This window comes from Rousettus aegyptiacus, unplaced genomic scaffold (genome assembly GCF_014176215.1).
Source record: "Rousettus aegyptiacus isolate mRouAeg1 unplaced genomic scaffold, mRouAeg1.p scaffold_m13_p_16, whole genome shotgun sequence".
Lineage (NCBI taxonomy): Eukaryota > Metazoa > Chordata > Mammalia > Chiroptera > Pteropodidae > Rousettus > Rousettus aegyptiacus.
The window spans coordinates 5,996,856-6,010,851 of NW_023416291.1; the positions used below are offsets into that span (position 1 = coordinate 5,996,856).

The 13,996-nt window shown below is 41.4% G+C and overlaps 1 protein-coding gene across 1 annotated transcript in view; it reads left to right on the top strand.

Annotated features, from left to right (window-relative positions):
* The window catches only part of JADE1 (jade family PHD finger 1), a 264,676-nt gene that overhangs the window by 191,446 nt on the left and 59,234 nt on the right, over window positions 1-13,996 (top strand). The window lies entirely within an intron of this gene.

Consider the following 13,996-nt stretch of genomic DNA (forward strand, 5'->3'; position numbering starts at 1 on the left):
TAAATTGTTTCTTCTTTCCTGCTTTCTGCGTCACACCTCTCCTTCCTGTTCAACTTTCTTTAAAACATTGCTTTAACATATTGCCTTGCTTATAAAGAGAAACCATATATAGAATAGAACAATGTATTGAAATTCCATTGACTAGAGTAGATTAAACTGGATTTCATGCTTTGAATTGGTGACGGCTCCCTAAAATGAGGATGGAAGCCCAGATGTGCTTCAGTCTCCTTTTCTCCTGATCCACTAATCCCCACTCGCACACTGTCCCTCACACCTCCTCCTCCTCATCCCCTCCAGCCCCTCAGAGCAGATCACAGCCTCTTCACTGTTAATAGAAATATATTCACTGAGTGTCTACGATGTGCATAGCACCAGGTTAGGACAGAAGATAAGGCACTAAAAGCCACAACCTTTCTGCCTTTTCGGACCTAAAGAACTGTATGTAGTAGTGGGGCTTAATCCCCTCTGGCTAGTCTCTTTATTTTCCTGTTTATCAACTACCTCATGTTTCACATGAGGGAAAGAAAGAAAATTGCAAGCGCCCTTCTGGTTTTTGCCCTCTGTCTCAAGTAATACGCACGTTTCATATGTGTATTTTTTCATGCCTACAACAAATATTTCTTAAACCTTTATAATCATGTGCCGGCCACGATTATAAATGCTAGGGATACTGTGGAGAGCAAGGCTGGCAAGGTCCCTTTTCTCAGGGGATTTACAGTCCACAGGGGGGAGACAGACAGTAGACATGCAGAAAAACGCACAAGATGATATCAGAGATAAATGTGATATAGAGCGTTGGAGCAAGTGACACTCTAGAGTGTGCCTCCGTTAGACTGGGTGGGCAGGAAAAGCCCTCTGAGCGGGTGCCATTTCAGCTGAGACTCTAATCTCAAGAAAGAACCAGATACACTAACGTTGAAAGAACATCCCAAGCAGGAGAAATACTAATACGAAGCCTTTGACAAAGGAAGGAATGAAGTAGCTGAGTTCAGGTGGCTGGCCGCACGGAGCCCAGTGTGGCCGTGTGAGGGCACCCGTGGGGACAGTGGCATGAGATGAGGTGGGGGAGCTGAGCACCAGGTCGCATGGCAGGGCCTGGCAAACCTGGGGCCTGCTAGAGTCCCTGAGGAGCTTGAAAACCTCTTCGGTGCCCTCCTCCAGAGGTTCTGATCCACTTGTTCTGAAGCGGGCCCAGGCATCAGAAGTTCCATGAGGGTTCCTGTGTGCAGCCAGGGTTGCGAATCAGTGAGGCCTGAGTTTCGCCTGCCATGCTGGGGAATGTGTGTTTTCTCCTGAGTGGGATGGGAAGCCACTAAAGGGTATTAAGCAGAGGAGTGATGGGATCTGAGTAATTTATTTAAAAGATTTTTCTGGCTGCTGTATGGAGGATGGATTGTGGTGGATCAGGACAGGAAGCAGGCTGTTAATTGTCTTTTTGTGGACATATGCTTTCATTTCTCCCGGGTAAATACCTAGGAATGGAATTGCTGGAACCAACCCAAACATCTGTCAAAAGGTAAATGGATAAACAAATTGTCATAGTTCATACAATTAAGTGCTACTCAGCAGTAGAAGTAAAGAACTACTGATATGTACATCATCATGGAAGAGTCTAAAACCTTATGTTGAGCAACACCAGCCAGACACAAAACAGTATATACTTACTGTTCCTTTAGCTTAAGAAAAGGTAAGTCTTATCTATGGTGATAACAGCCAGAAGTGGCTACCTCTAGGGGTATGACTGGCTGGAAAGGGGTTCCTAGGGGATTTATTAGGGTATTGGATATGTTCCGTGTCTTGATTACATGGATGTGCAGGTTTACCAGACTCACTGCATTCTATACTTAGGTTCTGTGCATTTCATTGTATGTGAAATTCAAAAATCACACATACACACAGAAAAGAACTACTACACACCTACTAGAATGGCTTTAAAAGTAAAACCCAATACCGAGTGCTGAAGAGGATGTGGAACAGCTGGACTCTCATATGTTACTGGTGGGCATGCAAATGGAAAAGAGTTTGGCAGTTTCTTTTAAAATTAAACAAGCACTTACCATATGACTCAGCAAACTCACTTCTAGGTGTTTACCCAAGAGAAATAAAATATGTCACACAGAGGCCTGTATGTGAATGTTTGTGGAGAGAGGCAACAGGGATGACAGTTAGAAGGATATTTGCGATGTCCTGGTGAAAAGTGATGGCTTTGTCCGGGCTGATGGGATGGAGATGAAGAGAAGTTAGCAAATACAGACTATGTTTTGGAGGTAGAGTCTAAGAGAATTCCATTGTCGACTGTGTGAGAAGGAGAGAGGAGTCCAGAATGGCTCTTCGGTTTTTAGTAAGAGCATCTGGATGGGTGATGATGTCATTTGCAGAGCTGTGCAAGACCAGGGAGGAGGGGGCCAGGGGACAGGAAGTTGAGAGTTCTTTTCTAGCCATGTTAAGTCCGAGGTGTTTGTTAGACTTCATGGATATTTTAGCCATGCATTATTGGAAAAAAATGCTTCCACCTTGCATTGTTAAAATACAAACTTTCAATTGGGCCAAGGATGCTGTAATGATCGGTGGCAATAGAATGTATTTCCTTGAAGTCGTGATGGTAGAATTGGGAATAGGCATATGACACAAAGATTTATATGTACTTTAAAGTTTCCGTAGAATCGTGGACCTAACTTATAGAATGGAAAAGGAAATATTCAGGATAAGAGGAAGCCATGCATAGTTCCATCCAAGCAAAATGGTGTAGTCACCTGAGTGGAGGTTTTTAGGAACTAGTAGACTTGAAAATTAAATGATAATATGATTTGGATTCAGAAATGTGAGAGAATAGAACCATTTCTTATTAGTTTTTATTGCTACATAACAAATGATTCCAAAATTTAGAGGCTTGCAACAACAATAAATGTTTATTATCTCACAGTTCCAGGAATTTGGGAACAACATAGAGGGCTTTTTGTTGTTGTTTGGTTGGTTGTTGAGTGAAAGGAGCTGCTTAGTTTTGAGTCAGGTCCCTCATAGCGTCGGTCAGAATACTGGCCAGGGCTGCAGTCATCTGAAAGCTCGGCCGGGGCTGGAGGGTCTGTGTCCCAGGAAGGGGAGTAAAGTGCACGGCAGGCTTGTCTGGCTGTTGATGAGAGCACTGGGTCCCTTACCACATGGACCTCTCCACAGGGCTGCATGAGCAGCTGGCTTCCCCCACAGCAAAGAGTCCAAGACAAGCAAGGTAGCAGCAATGTCTTCTGACCTGGCTCTCGTCATTATTTTTGCAAAATCTTGTGGTTAACACGGGTCAGCTCTGTTCAGAATGGAAGTCTCTCTCCAGGGGAGCGACTAACAGGTAGAGAGAGCCACTGGGGGCCATTTTGAAGGCTGGCAATAACTCCCTTTCAAGTTTTGGAGTTTATGATTTATCGAGAGTACAAAGGGATCCATCTTGGTAGTGATGTCATGAGCAAAATTCCTCTAGACATCTGTGGCTCCAGACCTCATATACGATTTAACCAGCCGTGGAAGATATGATCAAAAGAATTTGAGAAAATCAGCTTTTTTTTTTTTTTAAAGCAATAAGTGTTTTCAAAAACCCTGAGAAGGTTTCAAGTTAAAGATAGAAATGTTTAAGAAAAAACAAACCCATTGTTATAGTATTTATGCAAAGGAATCTGTATGTTTAGTATTTTAAGCTTTTATAGTCTTTAAGGGAATATAACCTGTTAGAATAAGATAGTATATGCATAGTGCTATTTAAAATGTGTAATCTAAGTAATTGATTTAAATTTATGATTTTATGTGGAAATCTTTCAAAATGTAAATGCAATGTCAGACATTTAAAAGAACTTAAAATTAACATTAATAAGATTAATTTATTGAATATATATGAATTACTTAAGTGATTGAAAAGTTTTTTCAATCCGACAACTGAAGTACTTTTTAAAAATCAAATATATTAAATTTACAAATGCAGTTTAAATATTTATAATCGGTGAATTAAGTAAATTTGTAAATGTGACCAACTTTAACCAAAAGCCCCCTTAGAAATGGTCGTTTAAATTTAGTTATACATCTATAAAATTATAAGTTGAATTTATAAGTTTATATAAGAATCTCCTTGGATTTTGATTTTGTAAAGTCAAAATTAATTTCAAAATCAAAGTTACTTCTGAATAATTTTTCTGTGTACAGAAGTCACCCTTGAGTAAATAGATTCACTCGGATGGCAGGTAGGGAGTGGGCGAAGAGAGATTTTGGCTGATGGGCTGGGCCCTGCCTGAATAAGCTTGGGCCTGACCTTTGCTCCTGCCCGACTTCTTCACCTTGGAACCTTGGATGCTGAGGGTCCCCCCACCTACCGCCAGGGCTGGAGGGTGGGGGAAGGGAAGTAGGGAGCCATGCCTCTGCCTAGGTTATCTGTCCCCTACCCTACTGGCCTTGTTCTCAGCTCTGCGCATATAACAAGTGTTGCACTGACCTTAATACCAACTCACAGCATGATTCTTGCTCTCTGCAAAGAAACTGAGCACGTGGCATAATGGTCTTTCTTTATTAACTTGCTCTTTGATTGTCCAAGGGACTTATGAGTGACCTGCAGGACTAATTGTGGCTGTATTAAGCAAAAGTACAGTAAAATCCGTTAGAGAGCCCTGGACGTAAAAGCTGCAGATGTACCACATATTAATCATAGGACTTAATGGTAGAAAACAACAATACAGCCAAACACAGATATATGGGGTAGCAGAGTCTCAAATTTAGTTTTTGCTATTGATATTGAAATTTTAAATGTACCGTAACTGATCCTATGCCTGAACCCTCAGCTCAGCTGGGTTGAGGGCAGGAATGCTCTAAAATTTCCTAGTAACTGCATTTTTGTGTCTTCCGTCAAAACTCAAGTCCCAGGTGATGCTGTTTGCCCGGGAGGGCATCAGGGTGCTGGCAGGGCGCCTTGGTGGTCCTGAGCGCCGCACGAGGGGCTGCTCCTTGATGCAGGGTGGCAGGCGGCACAGGGCTGCCACTCCCACCCCTCTGCCCCACGGCAGCACGTACTGTGAATTGCATTTTGAGAGGGTAGGGATGGGGCATTATAATTAACAAAGAATGACTGGTATGCGCAAAGTACTTGACCCTGTCTATAAGAAGCCAACACCTTGGAGAGGAAGAAAAACATGTTTACAAGTATCTTCCATCAAAGCCAGAAGATAACACATAAGACCAAGGACATTCCCAGGGAGCCTGGAGGAGGGGGCGGCGGGTGGCTGGATCCAGGGTGGCTTCAAGGAGCACCCCGGATTCCTGGGCCTGCTTGGGGAAGAGGGCATTGGAAGGAAAAAGACACTGGCTTCTGCTTTTGAAGATTCATGGTCTAATGGCAGACACTGACATGTTTTTGTGGAAAAGGTGACAGGCCAGACTTTGAAAGGCATGCGCTATTTAAACAAGCGGTGATCGCAGAGAAAAAGGGAAGCGTGAGGACGCTGACGTGTCAAGGACACTAAAGATTCCTTCTCTCCGCCCCCCCCCCCCCCCCCCGCCAATTCGACTTCGTCCTCATCTTCTGACCATGCAACATCCGTCGGTGAATGTTGGTGGAATTCTGACCCAACAGGCCAACCCGTTCTTCTTTGAAACTTTTGAAACTGAAACCGAAACAAAGGAGTCCATTTCTCTCTGGGTATCGGAAAATAAACTTCGTAGCTATTGATGGCTGTGACCCTGAGAACTGAAGGAAGAGAGTGAGGGCGAGAGAAAAGAGGAAGAGTGAGAAGAGAAAGACATGAAGAAGATACAAAGGGAAAGAACCCGGCAGAGTGAGAACGCTGGCGCTGGTGTCTCTGATCGGGACGTCCCTGCGGCTCAGCTGCAGTTCTGTTCTCGGGTTTCCTGAAATACAGGAGCGGCATCTTCGTGATGACTTTCCTTTTCCTTAAGCTAAATTGAGTTGCTTGGATGTTTTGTTGTTGTTTGTCACCAAAAATTTCCTAACTAATCGTATTCGATTCCAGCTTTGTGGCTTAAAACAATAGTTCCTTGCCACAGTTCTGAAAGGCAGAAGTCCAAAATCAAGGTCTCAGCAGTGCCATAGCCCCTCAACTGGTCCTGGGCTAGAGTTCCTTCTTGACTCTTTCCAGCTTCTGGTGGCCGCTGGCGATCTTCGGCGTCCCCTGGCTTGTAACTGCATCACGCTAGTTGCCGCCTCCCTCCTCGCGTGGCCATCTTCCCTCTGGGTGTCTCCCTCTGTCTTCGCAGGGCAATGTTGTAAGAATGCGAGGCATCGCATTCAGGGCCCATCCTAATCCAGCAGGTTTGTATCTTACTTACATCTGCAAAGACCCTATTTCCAAGTAAACTCACATTTTGAGGTTCCAGGAGGACAAGAATTTGGGGGGTACAATATTCAACCCACTGTACCCATTCAGCGTGCAAAGGTACTGGAGCTACAGGTCAGGCCATATTTAGAGCAGGTGTTTGAAGACTTCGAGGATTTGTGTGCTGAGGACGTAGAGAGGGGGTGTCAGGTGCTCTGTGCGGGAGAGAATCGTGGTCAGGGTTCCATGGAGGATTGCGCTAGCCACAGTGCATAAAGTACATGGGAGCAGGGAAGGCAAAGGCAGAAGGAAAACTGATTATACTGTTTGATAATTCAGGTGAAAAGTGATACAGTCTTGAGTCAGGATAGAGGGCATAAGAGTAGGAGCCAAGTGTGAAGGTGGAGTTCAGACGGACTGTGGGTGGTCCACAAGCGTCATTGAACGCTCGCCAAGTGAGAGCTGCTGTTACCCAGAGGGCTTGAGGATCCCATGGGGTGTCCCCCAGAGACAGCATGAGTGGTCAGGGAGTTGGAAGATTACTTCCACAAAAATCATTTTACATTTGTATAAGTGGATTCTATGGTGTAGTCTTTACTGTTTTTGTTTGTTTTTTGTTTAATACTCTTCACCTACGTTAGAGTCTTGTCTAAATAATATATTTTTAATTTTAGTAGATATTGTCAGATTACTTTCCTACAAGGCTATTCACTTTCCCCTGGCATTGTATGAGAGTCCCCTTTCCTTTTTATTCCCACATTAGTAGGTATTTTCACTCTTTAATTCTAGCTGTTTGAAATGTGACTTCTTTTAATGGCTATCATACATAGATTTCTTAAACAGTTTCCTATTTCTGGACTTTTAGATTGTTTCTGGGTTTTTTTTTTTTTTTGGCTACAATAAAATAAATAACCCCAAAATGAACATTTTTATATATAAATATTTATCCATTCAATAATGCTTAAAATTTGAAAGATGATGACATAAGTGTAGCTTCCCCAGCCTCTAAGCCTTATTGTATTTCTTCCTGTGTGCGCTTTTTTCTTTTCAGTGGTAATATTTCATGGGGACGAGGGAGGGTATGAGAAAGGGGAAGAGTTAAAACAAATAGATTTCGATCGTCTTTGAATTCTATTTATAGATGCTATTCCTGTCCTTCATTGCCAAAGTGATTTAGAATCTCTCTTAAGCCATTATTAGTTCTCTAATTTTACCTTATGCATGAATGAAATTTCTCATTTAGTTGAGGGAGGAATAAATATAAAAGTGCCTATATTCTAGCATTGTTTTTAATCTACAAAAGCAGCTTGACTTGACTTTCTCAGACACACAAATTCTGAAAACATCAACTTTTTCTCATCCTGGTGAAAAAAAAAGGATAAGATTTATATTTTTATACCATGAATGGTACATATTAGAATATACGAGTGGATAGATAAAGACCTTTTTCTAGATTCTTCTCCCTTAAACTTTAGCTATTAGAGTAGAATGCTTCGATTGCAGAATTCTCACTTGAGCAAGGTTTTTATATTGCATTATTAATATTCTTGGCCTTGGATACCAATTAAGTCTCTCAAGCCTAAAACTGCTTTGTTTGCTTTTTAAAGAAATCTGCCCACCTTACAGACCTACAAGTTAACTAACCAGCCTGGTTTTTTTTGTTTTTTTTTTTCCTCTTAGAGGGTTTTGCTCTGTTGATTTCCTGCCAGCTCTTGCTTTCAAATTGAAATAGTTCAGTTTCTCTGTTTCTAGAACATAGAATTCATTATGCCTGGATTTTTGCCAGCAACGTCCTTCTCATGTTTTTAAAACTAAGATGAATGCTACAGAGTGACCTACTGGGCTCGACCTGTGATCAGGAGTCAGGCAGTGATTTATTGGATGTCTGCGTGGTCGCTCTGTTCTGGGCAGTGGGGCCGGTAGAGGAATGGGATTCTGGGAGGGCGAGAAGGGCACCCAGGGTGAAACCTTGGGACTGGAGTCGAGAAATATGTACAAGAGATTAGGTAAGATTCGGCTGATGTGAGGCAAGATTTAGATTCTTCCCCTGCCCTCAGGGTCCTGGTGAATTTTTACCGTAGAAAGGGCATACTCATTCATTCCATTTGGCCATTTGGGTAGAAAACAGAAAGCCAGGTGACAGAGAATATTTATACGGGACTCTAGAAAGAACTACTCTTATGGTTTATTTTTTCTATTTGTGGTGCTGCTTTCCTATTCTTACCTCTGTGACCCTGCTCATCATCTTGTTTCTGCTGGTACTGAAAAGTTGTGCCTTCCTACAACACAGCAAAAGTCTTAGAGGAAAATATACATTGGCATAACCTTATGGCCAAATGAATTTTCTGTTCATGTGGCTCTGTTGACCAACATAGAGTACATTCCTTTACCTTTGAGATTACTTTCTAGAAATATGTTAGTGTTTAAATTTTTCTCTTCTAATTGGCTACATATTTTTTAAACTAAACTTTTCATTTTGAGATAGTTGTAGATTCACACACAGTTATAGGAAAGAATACTGAGAGAGCTTGTGTACCCTTTACCCAGTTTTCCCCAATAGTAACATTTTGCAAAACTATAGTACAGTGTCATTGTGTGACAGATTCCCGTGCAGTGTCATTGACATCAGTATAAACAAGACATATAACATTTCCTTCACCACAGGGATCCCCTCATGTTGCTCTGTTATAGTCACAGCCACTTCCTTCCTTCCCTGACCCCTCCCTGTCCCTTGGTAACTACTAGTCTAGTCTCCATTTCTAGAATTTTGTCGTTTCTAGAGTGTCATGTAATGAAATCATACAGCATATACGCTTTTGGTATCGGCTTTTTTTACTCAGCATTAATAGTTCCTTCTTCCTTCTTTATATTTTAATTGCTGAGTAATATTTTATGGTATGGATGTACTACAGTTTGTTTACTATTCACTCACCGAAGGACATCTGGGTTGTTTCCAGTTTTTGGCTATTATGAGTAAAGCTGCTATGAACATTTGTGTACAGGCTTTTATGTGAACATAAGTTTTCATTTCTCTCGGATAAATGCCCAAGAGTGCAATGCTGGGTCTTGTGGTAGTTGCATGTTTAGTTTTATAAGAAACTGCCAAACTGTTTTCAAGAGTGGCTGGACCGTTTGACATTCCCACCAGCAGTGTATGAGTGACCCAGTTTCTCCACATTGTTTCCAACATTTGATGTTGCCACTATTTTTTTTTTTTTTTAATTTTAGCCATTCTGATATAGTGTAGTGGTTTCTCATTGTGGTTTAAACCTGCATTATTTTCCTGATGGCTAATGATGTGGAACATCTTTTCATGTGCTTATTTGCCATCTGTATATCCTCTTTGGGAAATGAGTTCATGTTTTTTGCCCATTTTCTCATTGAATTGTTATAATTTTTGTTAATTGTTGAGTTTTGTGTATTCTCTATATAGACCAGATAACAGTTCTTTGTTGGACAGGTGATTTACAATTTTTTCCCCCTAGTCTATAGCTTGATTTTTCATCCTCTTACCAAGGTCATTGGAGAGAAAATTTTTAATTTTGAAAGATCTACTATATCAATTTTTCATTTTAGGGATTATGTTGTTGGTGTCAAGTCTAAGAACTCTTTCTTTGCCTACCTCTAGATCATGAAGATTTTTTTCTATTTTATAGTTTTATATTTTACATTTTACATTTAAGTCATGGTCACATATTTTAATTAGCAATTTAGATCTCTGCTATCTGAAATAAATCTTAGCATGTAGAGTTCTTTCTGCCTTCATTTTTTTTCTGAAGCATCTATCGAATGCCAGCTATAGCTTAAGTCACCGATACCAAGTCATGGACACAATCCCAGATGAGCTACATGATTCTGACTTTGTAACAAGTCCATTGAATAATTTACTTAAAAATGTGAGCATTGGAGCTAGATTCTTTTAGTTCAAATCCTGGTGCCACCTCTCAAGAGCTTTGCAATCTTTAGCAAATTACTAAATCACTCTGAGCATTGATTTTTCAATATCATTCACATTCAAATGAAAATAATGCCTATATTTCAGGATCATTGTGAGAAGTAAATGAAATATTACATATAAAATGCTTAGCTCAGGGCCTGGCACCTGCGTTGAAGATACTCAGTAGTTTCAGTTCCCCTCCTTCCCGCCCCATGCAAAGGTTCCCTAGGTACCTCCCTCACCTCAGAGTCTCTGCCCCTGTCTTTCTTTCTTCCTCTCTCTCTCTCCTGGTCCTAGTTTTTCTACTTCTTTTATGAAACATTCTCAAAGTGCCGTGCTATTCATATATGTCTCCAGGTGACTTTGTTGTTTCAGGGATGTGTTATGTGCTTCCCCACCTAAATATCTCCTTGAAGCCATGCTCCTCGCCCTCCGTAGAGGCTAACTCTGGTGGGTAGGTGCCAAGACTCAGCAAGTCCCCAGTCCACCGAGAGCGGGGACCTCAGTTACAGCATGTTTTGTAGAAAGCAGTTTAGCAGAACGAACTCAAAGCCTTAAACCTTTTTGACCTAGTGATTTACCGTTTTCAGAATCTATCTGAAGAATGGCCAGATACTTGAACAAAAACTTATGTAGGAATATTTCTCACAGCCTTATTTGTAAATTTAAAGACTGAGATAAAAATAAATGTATAACAATAAAAATCAGAAATCATACAAATTTCATTTACATAGTAGAATATTATACTGCCAATAAAATTCTTTTCCTAATCATAGATTATATAAGTATAAGGATATTCACTAAAGTACTCTTTATAATAGCGGAAAACATAGAAATGACCTGATAGCCTAACTATATGGATTACTTAAATTTAAAAAATCACAAAATAGAATTAATATACCATCGCACTTATTTTTAAAAATGTACGTATATAGACACACATACACAAGCATCACAAGCATATATAAAAAAGAGGAAAAATACACACCAAAATTTTAGTGATGATTGTCTTTGAGTAATAGTTTTTTGGTGACGTTAATTTTGATTTTTGTTTCTCTATTACTTTTAGCATAAGAAAATAAGAATGAAAGTTATAATCTGTTTTTTTTTAAGATAGTGTTTTGGAGACTATTTAATTATGTGAAGATAATAGTCATTAATCCATTACCATTCAAAACATTTATTAACTGCCTATCAGTTGTTAGGCCCAGTACTAGGAATACAGTGGAGAACACAATCAACACAGTCTCTGAATTACAGATAGTCTATGAGGGGTACAAAAAGTTACAAGACAGAAAAAAGTGATAATATAGTGGTAGTACTGAATGTCATGGAAGCTTAGAGAATGGTATGGGTTAGGAAGATAGGATAAGGCTCTTTGATGGAACTTGAGTGCATTAGAGCCAAAAGAAGAGGTGTATATAGGGGAGTCTGATCCAAGCTTATGGGTAAGCATCTTCAAAGGTTCTAAAGGGATACCACTGAAGTGATATGAAAAGCTAAGTGTCTGGAGGAGGGGTGGGAGATGGGCGAAAGGTAGGGAGATAGGGGATGGGAAGGAGAGCTAGAAAAAGTAAGTAGGGATTGGAACATGAAGGTCCTTGTGGGTTATGTTGACGACACATTCTATCCTTAAGAGTAAACAGGGGAAAAATGGCAATCGAGGATTTTCAATAGGAACGACATGATCATATTTTTGCTCTAAAAAGATCACCTTGACTACTGAGTAGGGAATGAATTAGAGGGAGAAGGAATAGGAGTTGGGGAGACCAGTTAGGCAGCAGCTCAGGGCACTGTGTTGATGATAATGGCTCTAGGGATAGAGAGATGAGGCCTGATGTAGAAGTGACTGGGAGGTAGTGGTAGGGGAGATGTCAGGAAAAGCAAGGGTGAACGATGACGTTTTGGCTCCTAGGTTGGCAATTGTGGGATGGTGGTACCATTAATTGAGATGTGGGACAGTCAAGGAGGCATGTAGTGGGAGGAAAATCGAGTCCAGTTTGAAACACACTATGTTTGAACTGCTTGTGGGATGTCCAATGAGGTGTTTAGGAAGCTGTTGGGTAGATACAAGCCCGAAGGTCAGATGTGAAACCAGCCGTATAGACGTGTGTGTGTGTGTGTGTGTGTGTGTGTGTGTGTGTGTGTGTGTGTTGGGGACAGTAATGAGTACATGAGATCACCAAGAGATACGTATAGAAGAAGAGAAGAGGGCCATGGACACAGAACCCCAAGGAAAATCAACATTTAAGAAACTGAAAGTGAGAAAGAAAATTGACTTAAACCTGGTCTGGGACAGAAATTTTTTGTGTGATGTAATTTACAACTCCTTCTGGGAAGCAATTAGCATTCCTGATAAAGTGCCTGAACAGTTTTCTGACAGACTTTAATAAGACTGAGAACTCCTTCTGGGAAGCTAGGGTTACCCATCCAGCTGATTGACTAGCCTAATAATCTTTAACCAGATGTTCGTTTTTTAAATTCTGTTCTAAACATGGTTGGTGAACCATTCTTTTTTTCTTATAAAATGTCTCAACTAAAATTACTCCTTCAGTTGATTTGTTTCAAAAAGCTTTTTCTCATGTACTCAAAAACAATTTGTTTGAGGCATTGCTTTAACAAAAGAGAAAGAGGAACCAGCAAGAAAAGGCCAGGTAGGTAGGAGAGAAAGCAGATGATGGTTGGGGTTGTGGAAACCAGGAGAAAGTGGGCATGCGCGGACGACGGTGTCAAATGCTAGTGCGAGGGGAAGGAAAACACAGATGAGGAACTGCCGCTGGATTTTGCAATACGAATGTCCGTGGTGATCTTGGCAAGAGCAGTTTCACTGGGGTGATCAGGGGCATAAGTCAGATTTCAGTGGGCTCAAGGGGGAGTGTAGACCAGTCTTTCAAGAAGTGTGACTGCGAAGAGGAAGGAAGAGGATGAGAACTTTGAGAGGGTTTCTTTTCAGTGGAAGACCTAAGGATATTTAAATGTGTTTGAGAAGGAGTCGGTGGCCGGAGAAGTGGGAAGTACCCGACAGGAGGTCTGATTGGAGAGTGGGCCAGGGTCAGGGGATGCTAAGCCCGGTTGAGGGGAGGCCATCTTTCTCCCACTGTGACAGGAGCAAGGGGGAGTGTGCGCCTGCAGGGAAGACCACCCGCAGGTTCGCTGGTGGAAGGTTGCATGGCCTCTGTTACTCCTTTGATGTAGGAGTTAGGAGCTCTGCTGAGTATGCTGAGGTGAGCGGCAGGGTGACAGACTGAGGGCCACAAGGAAGCTCTAAGAAAGATCCAATGGGAGATTAAACTGACCTGAGAAATAGTGATTTCAGGACATCCCAAAGATGGAAGAATATCGTAGAAACAATCAGCACAGGTCTGTGATTTTCTCCATGGTGTTTAGAAGTCCTGGTTTGGGCATAAAGAAGGCTAAAATGTTACAATTAATCTGGACTGTCCTCAGTGAAACCATAGAAACTTTGCAGCTTTCTCTGCCCATCCTTTAAAGATGACTCCTGAGCTTCCAGCCTAGGCTGTTTTCTGCTTACTTTATAGAGATTTTCCATCAATCTCGTTCACTCCCACAGCTTCAGTCAATGTCTGTGCTAACTCCTAAACTGATACTTGCAACCCAGCCTTTCCCATCTGCTCTGGGCTTCCTCTACTGGACGTCTCCTCAAGCTGAACTCATCATACCCCCACCCCTGCTTTTCCTTTCCTCGGAGAATGAACACAATCTTCAGGAGGGCAGAGGTTTACTAGTCTTTTTCACTACT